The following is a 13,537-nucleotide window of genomic DNA, read 5'->3' as shown; positions in this document are numbered from 1 at the left end:
ATATTTCACAATGCCAAAATACTCATCTCATACTGCAAATGAAATAGCAAAAAACAACTTTGTATCATTGTTTTATATTCCCTCTGGAAACAATATAAATAGTTTGGAAGATACCTTTTACTGGGTTTCTAATGAAAAAAAAATTGGGAGATATAAATATTGACCAGCAAAACATTACCTCTAACTTTCCTAGTTCCAGTATTTATCTATATGGCCTTACACAGCTAAGTTACCTCAGTAATACAACTTATAAGAAGAGCTCCACCCCAGAATGGATAATGGTTTATTATCCTCAGAAACATACCACCTCAAGAACCCTTGCAGACTCCCTTAGCAATGTTTCCACTCGTAGATTAATCACCCATTATGTTAAACAACACAACTCAAATGGACTTGTAATCTCATAAATTTCAGGCTAGACACCTTCACATCAGCAGTAGAATCCATCAACTGGTCCAATCTGAAAATCCTCCCCCTGGATAAAGTAGTCCTCACTTTAAATGCAACTTTCTTAAATATTTTAAATAACTTAGCACCTGTTAGAAGAAAGAGAGTTAAAATCAACCATGTTCCCTGGCTATCTAACAATGCTAGACATCTTATGAATGACAGGAATAAGGCAAATGGCAGATGACCAAAACACCAAAACTTCTGTAAGAGTTTAAAGAGCTTTAAAACCTTACAAACCAACTGGTAAATGGTAACAAAGAACAAAACTACAATAATATGCAGACCTTAGTGCAGATAAGAAAGGTCTGCACTGTTTATGGGCTACTTCTTATAATGCAGGGTTTCATTCTTCAGCCTGTGTTTGTCTACTGTATGATTCTAAGGCACGTCACCAGGCAGTATTCCTTGACTGTTCCTGAAAAGCAATACTTGCATCCAGTGGGCTTTTCCAGGCTTTTAGTAAACGTGTTTAGACGCTTGACATTTGAATTCCTGTGGCTTTCACATAACCTCAAATTAGTGTTTCAATATGTGCTATTTGACTATGAATCCCAGCACGACTCTTGTAGTTCAAAGGAAGAGATGTTTACTGCTGCTCATGCCAAGTCTCTTTCCAATGTGAATGTCTTTTGTTTTGTTTAGAAAATGTATGTCAGATTTTGCTGCAAAACCAAAATAAAAGTTTTAAATCAATCCAAATCTCAGATTATTATTGAAGTAAATGAGAAACTAGCATGCACACTAACAGGTTTTAACATTGTTTTATAGTAATTGGAGAGAGACGGCCAAGTAATGAGATATTGGGATATCACTTAGGGACCTGCCTAGGGCTCCAATTACATACATACATACAAATATTTTAACCACGGACATTAATGCCCTTCTAGCTTGCCAATATACCAGAACACTTGTTCCCATAACAAGTGTCCAGGCTGTTCTTAAAAATATCTAAACTAGTATTTGCTTTAATGTAATTTGGTAGTCTGTTCCATGCATCAGCTACTCTGTACACTTTTCACTCCTATAGAATCTTCTATATGGGTTGTCTGATGATTCTCTAGTACTTTTTGATACCCCCCCAAACATTTCCAGAGGTAGTTGTCTCTAAATGCCCTATATACTTAAATAAGATCTCTTCTTAGATATCTCTAAGATATGCTGTACAAGTTCAGATATTTTAGTCTTTCATAATAACTTAAATTTTCACATCCATGGATGCCCTTGGTATATTTCCACCGTACTGTTTCCAGTTTACTCATGCTTGTTTTCTTATAGGGTTTCCATATTGTTATTCCATACTCAAGTTTTGGTCTAATGTAACTAACAAACAATGACTTCATCATTTTTGATTTCCTAGACTTTATATATTTTTTTATACAGCCTATAGTTCTATAACTATCATTAACCAATCAGTTGATATGATTAGAAAAACTTTAGAAAAAACATTTGACCATAATCCAGCTCTGCTTGCATACAGAGACTTAGAATACATGTGCATTATTAAAAACTTAAAAGTTTTCCAAATATCATTAACATTACACTATCCCAGTGACAAATAGGAAAGTGATTGGTTCTGATGGGCTGCAAAAGAGCTTGATAAATATCATCATATGCCATTATTGTCCCATATGTATTGATGTTATAAACTCTGTATTAAAAGGTGGCCCTCCCCTCCATGTCCTACAAAGTAACACAGATATATGCTATTTTGGAACCAAGGAAGAACCTTACTCTAGAATGTTTTTAATCACTCCAAATATATCCCATCCATACTAAATTATTTAATAAATATTGATCAGTGCAGTTTTATCCTTTTGGGATAAATTGAAAACATGATTAGAAATGTGGTATTACTGCTAGAAAAGCTGTACAGAAATTAGTATTTCCCTTATTTTAAGCCAAGACATGTAAATACTTTTGACAGGATCTGCTGGTTCTTTATTTTAAAGGCTGTGCCAAAACACCAGTTCACTGCTTAACAGAAAACATCTGCAGAGATCTACCAAAGATCCTGGGGAGAAGTTAATGTGAGACTCGAGCTGCCTGAAGCATTCTGGTTAACAGCAGAAAAGTATGCAAGTCCCCTTTGTTCCCCATGCTGATTGCACTATGCGCAGAATTACACTGTTATAAGTAAAACAGTCAGGGAGTAAATGGTCATATAAACAAAAAGGCAAGCACATCTTATTACTGCCTGCAAATGAGTGACTTCTTATTTAGCTGACCAGAACAGGATTTTGCCCCAATCTTTCAATTACTAATCAAGTTTGGTGAATTGATTCATTGCAAAATATATAGAGATATTGTGATGTTACTGTGGGCAGCATACATTCTATCCATGCAAGTTAAAAGTTGCTTGGGACAGTGATAACATTAAATATTTGGGAGTGTACATCTGCTGTTCCTTGATTCAAATCATGCAACAGATTTTTGAAGTTGTGTAAGAACACCAAGTAGTTAGTATGTGAAGTCTAGTCCATCTATATTTAATTTAGTTGAAAAATCTGGAGGGCAAATTATGTTCTTACAACCCTTCTTATATACACATCAACATTAACTTTGTTATAGGGTTTAATCTCTAAGCTCTTTACAAATTGACTAATAAAAATGCTAATGACAAATTGAGTGCTATTTAGTTGCTGAAACACTAAGTAAATTAAAGCTGCCAGCAATGTAAGTGGTGTGTTTTGCTTGAAGGAGTGCTACTAATTTAGTAACTGCATTATAATTCTACTCTAATGTTTGTAAATTAGGGTATGTTGGTTAGACTTGCTAAGGCAAACAGAAGGTTATAAAGGAGGAGTTCACAAGCTGTTGCTAATGTAGCATAATTATCTGTTATATCTTGTTTAGGTTTATATTAAGTTCTAAGCCATTTTCTTATTTTAGGTATGGCATAGCCAGAATGATAGCCAAACTTTAGATTTTGTTCGGTGATGAAGTCAAAAGGTTTTGTTTAATGTACTTGTTCTACAGGTATGTTCATAGGTTCATAGGTTCATACTAGGCTATCTGCCCTAGGGCATTTATAAGCCTAGCCAGAGTGTGTTTGGCTTTCGCTACCCATTTTAAATTAATTTTGCTATGCCCTTTTTCGAGGTTAGTATACTGTGCCTCTGTCTAACAGTGACACAGAAGTGATACCTGGGGTAAACCTATGATCTCCCATCCACTCATCAAGATTCCTCTTGAAGAGAGTCAATGAGGGACTCTGCCTAACCTGGACTGGGATTTTATTCCAGAGTGAAGGGAGCCTCTGGGTTATGAATCTGTCCCTCCAGCATGTCCTATTTATTTCAGTGCTAAGGTTCAAGTCTCTTGAGCGCGTAGATGCAGCATGTCCATTAATTTCGGGTTGGACGTGGCTTTATACGTCAATCACAGATTGCCTCTGAGCAGGCGTTATGCCACTGAGTAGAGCTGGAGTTTCTTTAACCGGGCAGCATATGGCATCTGTTTGAGCCCTTTGATCCTCTTGGTGAGGTACTTTTGTGGTCTTTCCAGTTGCTGTAGGTGTCTGGTAAGGTACATCCCAAAAGGGGCATTGTACTCAATTATGGGCCTGATGAGGGATGAGTAAAGAGGCACGATGACCTCCCCTGATCTAGATGTGAATCCCTTCATGACTAAGTGGGCTATATAAAATGTTTTTCTAACCACTTTGGCCACGTGGTTGTCAAATGAGAGATTGCTATCAACTTGGGTCCCCAGGTCCCTAATTACTTCTTCTGTACTTAATGGATTACCACCTATGTGGTAATTTGTGGGCACTTTGTTTTTGCCAAAGGGGATGACTATACACTTTTTGGCGTTTAGCTTGGGGCCATGGCTCTGGCACCAGTTGTCTGTTTCTATGAGGCCCTTTTGGAGGATGCTTGTGTCGGCTGGAGAGTCGATTATGGTGCCCAGTTTGCAGTCATCTGCGAACTTGGTCAGCCACAGTCCTTCCGTGTTGGTCTGTACCTCCGAGAAATATATACCGAACAAGAGAGGTCCCAGGACTGAGCCTTGTGGGACGCCACTTGTAACTGGTTTGGAGGCTGACATGGCTCCAGCAATTCTAACCATGTGGGTTCTGTCCTTGAGCCAGTTTGCAACCCATCTAGTGACATAGGGGTTTATATTTAAGCTGGTGAGCTTATCAATAATGCCCGAGTGGGGTATTGTATCGAAGGCTTTTGCGAAGTCCAGGTAGGCTGTGTGGACCACCTTCCCCTCGTCAATGGCCTTGGTGACTGTTTAAAGAAATCAACCAGGTTTAAGAGGCAGGATCTGCCCTTAACAAAGCCGAACTGGGTAGGATCCAGTGTCTGTAGGTCCCCAATATCTTTATTTATGAGGTCCATGATGATCCTTTCCATAGTTTTGCAGACCAAGCTAGTCAGGCTTATGGGGCGATAGTTTCCAGGATCCGTTGAGGCACAACATTTGTGGAGAGGGACCACTGTTGCTGTACGCCATTCTTTGGGTACATATCCTGTAATAAGGCTGAGATTGAACAGTAGTTTTATGTTTGGGTTTAGCTCTTCTTGGAGTTCATGTAGGACGCAGCCCGGGACACCATCTGGTCCCATTGATGCTGTGTTTTTTGCTTTGGAGAGGTCGGCTCTTACCTGAGCATCTGAGATGTCAGGGGGGCAGCACTCTGCTGGGATAGATATTTGCCCTTTTCGTGGGGAGAGGGGGGAGAAGTTTGCGCTGAACCTGTCAGCTAGGATGTTGGCAATGTCTGTGGGTTCTGTGTATTTTTTGACATTTTGGACTAATTCTGAGCATATCTGGGAATTCCCACCCAGGTTCCTAACATAACTAAAGAAAGCCTTGTGATTATCCTTAGTGTCCTGTGCAATTTTTCTCTCGAAGCTGGCCTTAGACGATTTTATAAGTGCCCGTAGTTTTTTGCTAATACTGATCAGAGATGCCTTCCCTTTTTGGGATTTTGCTCTATCATGTAGTAGCTTCCTCCTTCTATTGTATAGTTTGTTTATGGCTGGGGTCCACCAGACAGGACGTCTGCCTTTGGAGGATTGGGTCTTGGTTTTATTTGGGATTGCATGATCCATGCATTCCTGAAGGTGTTCATAGAATGCGTTTATAAAGGATTCTGCAGTCTGGGACACATTTTCCACAGGCCCGGGGGCTTTGAAGGATTCCACCTCGGTTTTGAGGAGTGTGAAATTTGCTTTAGAGAAGTTTTTCACTGTGGTTTTCTGGGCAGGGGGTGGGGTCGGGATGTGAATATCCAGTGAGATTAGTTTATAGTCTGATCTTACCAGTGAGGGATACACTTCTGGTCTGGAGCATAGAGTCCCCATGTTGGTGATGATCAGGTCCAGTATGTTTTCCCCTCTTGTGGGAGTGGTAACAAGTTGTTCTGTAGCATTTGAGTTTATAAATTCTAGGAACCTTTGGGCTAGGGTGTTGGAGCTAGAGTAATGCTCCCAGTCTATGTTTGGATAGTTGAAGTCGCCCAATATAATGGTGTTTGGAGAGACCTTCATATTTTCCAGTGTTCTCAGGAAGGTCGAGTGGGGTTCCTGGGTTTGGGAGGGTGGTCTGCAGCAGGCTATAAACTGGAAGGCAGTTTTACCCACTGTTAGTTGCACATGGATAGTCTCTGATGCTTCGTGCTGTGCCACCAACCTGGAGGTGTGGGTATCTTTGACGAATATTGATACTCCCCCTCCTTTTGTGGTTCGGTCCAAGTTTTGAGGCCGAAAAGCATGGTATGAGGTATAACCTGGTAGTGCTGGGGTGCTCTTGGGATCCTTGAACCAGGTTTCTGTTACTGCACAGATATCGATGTTCTCCATGCTAAGGAGAGTTTTCAGTATGTGCATCTTGAGGTTTAGACTTCTGGCGTTGAGTAGCATAACTCTTAGTTTCTTATCCCTTGTGATACCTATGGAGGTGGGTTTGTCTTTTGAGCCTTGCCTAAAAAAGGCACTATGGGGGTAGCAAGAGCCTTTGCCAATATCCGAAAGCCCAAGGGTGACAGGTGCAAGCCATTCCTAGTGAAGCATCGTGGCTTGTCGAGCATGTCATCCCAGGCTGACAGGCATTGGATCCCCTTTGAATGACACCAATACTTAAGCCAATTGTTGAAATTGATCATCTTGTCTTCATATTGTGGCATCATTCTTGGTGAGGGTAAGATGCTACTCAAGGTCAGGGTCATACCGGCCTGGGCTACATGCTCAGAGAGCTCCTCTATATCTCTTTTCATGTAGTCTAGGGAGGTACATCTCAGGTCATTCACACCAGCATGGGCAATGACTGAGTCATATTTGTACTTGCCTTGGAGTGACCTGAGTGCTTGTGTTATGTGGCGGATCCTAGCGCCCGACAGGCAGCTCACTGTGACCTTCTCCTTGTTCAGACTGGTGAGTGGGACGTCAGTGTGCCTGACGATAGAGTCACCTATTACAAGTGTATCAGGTGTGTTGTTTAGCCTTAATGGCTGTGACTGTTCAGCACACTGGCTTTGTGAGCTATGTGTTGCACGTGTTTTGTTTTGGGGTAGCGGTTGCTTGGGTGTCTGCTTTGGAGGTCTCTGCTGCTTAGGCAGATTTTTATTTAGAGCCTCCGAGTATGTTTTTGTGTGTTTATGTGTTTGGTTTGCTGTCGTGGTAGGTCTATGTGAGACTGGAATTGTAGTGAGTGTGGTTTCCTTCTCCTCCTGACTGGTTATGCCAGTACTGAGTTGAGAGAGCTTAGCCTCCAGTTTGGCTATATGGTCGCATCTCTCACATGTGTTGGAATTTGTTGGGAAAGGAGAGGGTTGTCTGTGTACATGAGGCAGTTGTAACATTGCCTCAAGATTCCCAGATTCACCAGCTGGACCGGAGAGGAGATTGGCAACTGACCTTTGGACATGCTAGTATAGTACTGGGAATGCCTTTATAATTGAAAAAAGGGCCAATGGGGAACAAGATACTCAAGGGGAGTTTGTGAGGGTGTAGTGCTTTTAATTTTTTAGTGCTGACTTAGTGAGCAAGTGCCAGGTAACTTAAATGCAATGCGTTACAGGTAACTTAAATGCAAAAATGACAAACAATAACTTTCTTTCAAGTGAAACAAAGAAATAAGTACAGTAAGCAATGCAAATATCACTAGGGATCCACGGAAGCACTGAAAAGCCGCGTTTTAGGTGGAATTAGCGTTTCAGGGAAATAACAAGCAAACAAACAGCAAGCATACAAACAAAGCTAGATTCAGCAGGCCTGGATCTAGTCTATGCTACAGCAAACAAGGTGTACCAAATGTCTTTTAGTGATGCAGTTTTGAACTGTATTCCATGTTTCTGGGCAGTTTTATGAGCAGCTGAAATTAACTGAGTAATTGCTGGCATTCAGTAATAGATCAGATAGCGGTATGAGGACTGTTTGTATGATGAAGTGTTGTTGGCTCAAAGGTTTGGCTGTGCAGGTAAGCACACAGAGTCATCTGCATAGTTAACTAATGATGTATTATTTATTCTTTTGTACATGTCATTGATGAAATGGTTAAATGAGAGGAGGTATAGGCTGGATTATTGTGTTACACCCACTGTCATAGGGTAATAGGAGGAATGTGCGCATTACTGGTGGCTGCATTGTAAGCTGTTGCGTAAGTAGCATTTAAACCAGCATATCATTTTCATTATTGATATCCAATCTGACTAACTAGTGTTGTTAGAAATAATTGATGTAAGACAGTGTCAAATGCATTTAGTTAGTCTAAGAAGAAAGAAAAGAATAACTTGGTTTCTTTTCTCATTTATTTTGTTCAGATTAATAAATGAAGCGATTGATGTCCAGTGCTCAGGATGAAATCCATATTGAACTGGAAAAAGTATCCTGTTTTTATTAGCTGACTTAGAATTTGTTAATGCATATTTTTTTGCAAGAATGTTAGAAATGGGTGAAAAAATGTCTATAGATTTATAATTTCAGAATTCAGCTGAAGTTCCACCTTTGTAGAATAGTTTTTTTCAAAGTGAAGTTGCATATTCTTCTTGTATAGATATGTTTATGAGTGCTGTTTAGCATACATTGGTGATTCATCTGCCATGTGCAGGTATTCTTCAGTTAAGTTATCTGGCACAAAGGTGGTACATTTTATTTTTCATAATAATTTTTGATATGATCCAATTAAACAGCATGTAGCTTGAAGAACAATAAATACTCTAGGATGTGTTATTTTGAGACTTTGATCTGTGCTGAGAAATAATTGTAATGGCTACTTGAATGAAATGGGAATCTAATTTACATGTAGTATTATAGTTGGATGCTACTGGAAGTGGATTTGGCCATGGTTGCCTCTCTGGTGTTATTAAAGTAGTAATGAAATTCCAAAACTTTTTAAGGCTAGTTTTGTGGGAGGATTACATGCTGCCAAAATAGTTTTGTTTGTCTTTTTTTTTTTTTTTTGTGGTTTTATACTGTAAAATGTTGATGTTGAGCTGTTTTTTGCCATTCATTCTATTCATTGTTTCTAAGGAACATCCGCTGCTTGGTGCTGAACTTGAATAAGGTAGAGGTCAGTGTTTATTCTCTTTTTATAATTAGGTGATAAAGAATTTAAACCACTTTGGAAGGTCTAATTGACATAACTAACAGTGCCACCTATAGATAAATGTTTATCAGGAGACCGATTATATTGTCTGAGTAGGAACATGAACAGAACATTTTGCAAGTACTTTTTAAATCTCCTGAGGCTATAAGGTATTACTTTATCTGCTTTTGTACATTTCTAGATTACAAATGCTGGACTGTAGTCAGTTATGGTAGGTGTTAGTTCCTGTATATCAATAATGCTGTTCGAATTAGTTATAATTAGTTAAGATCCAGTCCAAGATCCTTTTCTTTTGTAGTTACCTTTATCTATTCCAGCTGGTTGCTGGACTGGTTGTATAAAGCCAAACAAGTTTATGATTGCTTGTTGTTTGTTTTTGGAATAAGAAAGGTGGGAGTTAGCTCAGTGAATGTTGATATTTTTATTTATTTATTTATTTATTTATTTATTTATTTATTTATTTATCTATCTATCCTTTGTTGACCAGGTTAGTTATACTATGCTAGCAATCTCTTTTCACGGGACACCTGAGGTGGAATTTATACTATTAGGGAACTTCCCCCAGCTGCTACAACACTCACAATTTGTGTGGCCAACAAGTAAGAGCATGTTTTCAGTTCCTGGTGCAGTGGTAACCGGTAGAACGGTACACAAAGATGGTGATGTAGGAGCAAGGAGTAGAGGTAAATGATGACTCCCTGGGTTTATTTTCCAAGAAGAAAGTGGAGATATCTGGCATAGAGAATAAGGAGAATGATGATATAGAGAATGCTGAAGATACTTTTCAGTGCTATTTATTTATGGAGTTGAAGGAAGAGGAGCATTAACAGAAAAAAAGTGATTATTACAACCCTTCAGTCGGGAAGGCTGCAGGATGATTTTTAGTGGAGTTAGTTGATCAGAATGACACAGAAGGATTTATTTTGAGGTGAAATGATGGAAAGAATAGATAAATGGACAAGAACTTAAGAGAAAAGTGTTTACAGAAGTAGTTGGAGAACAGAAGGAAAAAAGGAGAGAGAAGAAGAAGATACAAGAAATGGAAAAGAAGTATTATGTAGCTAGAATTCAGAATAAGGAAGAGCAAGAAATGGACAGGTATGAAATATGGAACAAGATAGTTGTGTCTTTCAGAATCAAGACACATGAGATAAGAGCTTTTATTTCGATTAAAGCAGAGACTTATTGTGACATTTTCTTTGAGATTGCTGCAGCATGAGAAACCTTTCTGGGAGAGTATGAAAAAAGAAAAGACATGTATCCATGCAATAAATACACTGTAAGGAATTTATTTTGTGAAACGCAAAAAAAGGCCAACATACAATTTCAGACATATTTATTAAAGAACTTCTGCAAGGAGGTGAATGACATTTCTAAAGGATTTGATAATAGAGGACTTTGGATAAGGGCTTGTGATTGTAATGTGATTTGGAAAATAGAAAATGAGAAAATTGTACATATGGACATATTTCTAGCATGATTAATTTTGAAGGTTTGAAGGTTATAGAGCTATGAAGTATTTGGGACTGGGACAACCAAAAAATGTTTTATTTGTGGAGGAATAGACACATTTTATAAGTAATTGTGACAAGAAGAAATGTTATGTATGTGCAGAGATTGGATATGATGCAAAAAATGTGAAATGAAATGTTATAAATACAAATAAGCAGGTCACTTATAGATGAATTGTGTGAAAAAGAAAAATATAGAACTTTAGAGGGACATATTAGAGAAAAAGCAATTAGCAAAGAACAATTGCAACAAGAACAACACAAAGATAAATGGGAGAGTAAAGACACTCATACACAAGAAGAAAATAAGATTGATAACCAAATGTTTATGGACAGGAGGTATAATATGGAATTCGGGTAGAGAAACATGTTCATGTATGGCTTCAGTATATAGTATGACAATAAAATACTGGATTATGCTTTAGTTAGATTAGTAAGATTAACAGTTGACTTTAGGTTGGAAGGAATTGTTTATAGACTGATATCAATATTTGTTTATGTAATATATAAAGAAAGAGCAAAATTATTGCAAGTAATGTTGAACTATGTAATAGTAAATATGGCTATTATAATAACAGGAGATTTTAATTGTCACTTAAGGCATAAAATAGCAAAAAGAGAAATTGCATAATGAAATGATTGAAGAAATAAAATGTGTGAATTTAGAGTTATAGAACATGAATAAAAGTACATATAGAAGAGGAAATTGAAAGCAAAAAATAGATTTTTTCTGATATCTCAGACTGTAAAAATAGTGATAGAAGAAGTAGCAAAAACAGGATTTTCTGATCATAAGGACAGAAATAGAAGAGAATAAAGAACATATAAAAATTGGGAGAAGAATAAAGAGAATAAATGAAAAAGAGTGGACTACAAAATGTAAAACAGATATACAGAAAGATCATTTGACCATGAGAGGTTTTTATAGTAACTGGTCAGAATGGCGGATAATATTTAAAAATACAGAAGAATGTATTTAATGTGGGAAACTAGAATAAGAAAAATAGAAAAAGACGAACATGCAAAAACACAAACATTTGTATTAGACAAGCTAGATAGAAATGAAAAGGAATATTTTAGAAAAGAATAAAAAAAAAGATTTATTACATAAACAAAAATACTTTTTATCAACAATAAAAGAAGTATTGTTATATTTGAGAAAAACAGTAAAGGAAGAAAGTGGTTTAATAAAAGAAAGAAAAAATAAAGATGGAAAAGTTGAAAGACAACAAAAATATGAATACTGTAGTGTAGTATAGAGAATGAAGCCATTTACAGAAGAAATGAATAAATAATTGGAAAAACAAATTACAGTTATGGACTTAGAGATGGTAATGGGGAAAATAAATATAAATTCAGCAGCAGGACTAGAGAGTATAGGATATTTAATGCAGAAGCATTTGATACAATGGCAAAAAGAAATTTTGGTGGAAGTGATTAATGAATGGCTAAATGACAATATTTATTATACAAAATATGTAGGACAATTATAAGGTTTATATGGAAAATAGGGTCCCTATTAGAACCACGAAAGTTCAACAAATCGAACAGCTGAAAAGCTGAATAGTCAGCTACTCAAAATCAGTTTTCTGAGATTGCAATACAGTGAAGATCAAAAAATTTGCCCTTTCCTCACTGTAGTGAGATCTCAGAGTTGATATATATAATTAGTGAGGGGTGTGGGGGGTGCAGCCCCCCACAAAACTAATTTCGAGTAACTGAATATTTGGCTTTTTAGCCGTTCAATTTTTTAAACTTTTGTGGTTCTAATAGGGACCCAGAAAATAGGAGACAATCATGAAATAAAAATATGGAGACCAGTAATGTTGAATAACACTGATTATAAGATATTTATGAAGATAATGCAAAAAAGACCAGACATGGATTGGAGTATGCAATGGAAGAAGACTGGGGCTAAAGGAAAAGAATGCCAAGTATTATTACTCATAATTAGGGAAATGGTGAATGATATAAAAAAAAAAAAAACAGAAGGAAGGAAAAGTAATGGTGGGTGATATAAACAAAGCATTTGATTTAATAAAGCATGAAATATCATGGAAAGTAATGGAATAATGATTTTGTGAATGGATTGAGTGGTAGTGGGGTTAGATATTTAATAAAAAACAAACAAGGAAATTAGGGTCATTGTTAGTTTTAGAATCTCTAATGGGATCCAGGATCATATGTAACATGTTTGATTCATATCCTCTGGTTAAGAAATCATTTTCAAGATCATTCATATTTTTGAGAAAAGGGGCCAAATCTGTGGTAATGCATGCTAATCTGTAGCCTTCTGATTTTATTACATTGTGCTTAGTTTTTACTGGATGCATATTGCCCCTGTAAAGTAAGTAGTTCACTCTTGTTGATTTTCTGTATAAGTTATTAATTATTTTTTCTCTGTCTTTATCAATACTGACAGTCATCTCTTTCCTTCCTGAAATTTACCACTTCCATTAGCTCAGAGTCAGTGCAGTTCCTAGAAATGAGTGTCAGTATTGATAAACTAACAATGCTAATTTGATAAACTAACAATGACCCTATGTGGAATAGGCCTTTCGGTAGAATTATGCAATGAGCTCACCCTAACCCAAAAGAAAAGAAAAGCAAAGCAAGGACAGATGCATTCTAACTTACATCTGGGATTCAGTACAATTGAAACCATTATTAAGGAGAACTGGGCCATCCTCAGCGACACTCAGCAGCTTGCAAGGGTTTTAGGAGATCACCCTACTTTTGTATATAAAAAGATTGGATGCAGATGTAGCTATGTGAAAAAGAAAAATAAGGAACATCAAGAAGACATGAGCACTAAAACCTGTGGGACAGCTAACTGCACTTTCTGTGAACACTTAATGGAGTGCAACTCATTTGAGTGCCTGTATCTTAAAAAGATGGTGAAATCTTTAGCAGGTGTCAGCTATCATACTGAAAAAGTTGCCATATGCAATGACTACCCTGCATTTTATGTGGCTAAGAATAAAAATAAACTGAAAAGGAGGATTTCAGGTCATCTTTCT

The sequence above is a fragment of the Protopterus annectens genome, chromosome 7.part0 (genome assembly GCF_019279795.1).
Source record: "Protopterus annectens isolate FY-2018-M chromosome 7.part0, PAN1.0, whole genome shotgun sequence".
NCBI lineage: Eukaryota > Metazoa > Chordata > Ceratodontiformes > Protopteridae > Protopterus > Protopterus annectens.
Note: the sequence above shows the minus strand (reverse complement) of the source record.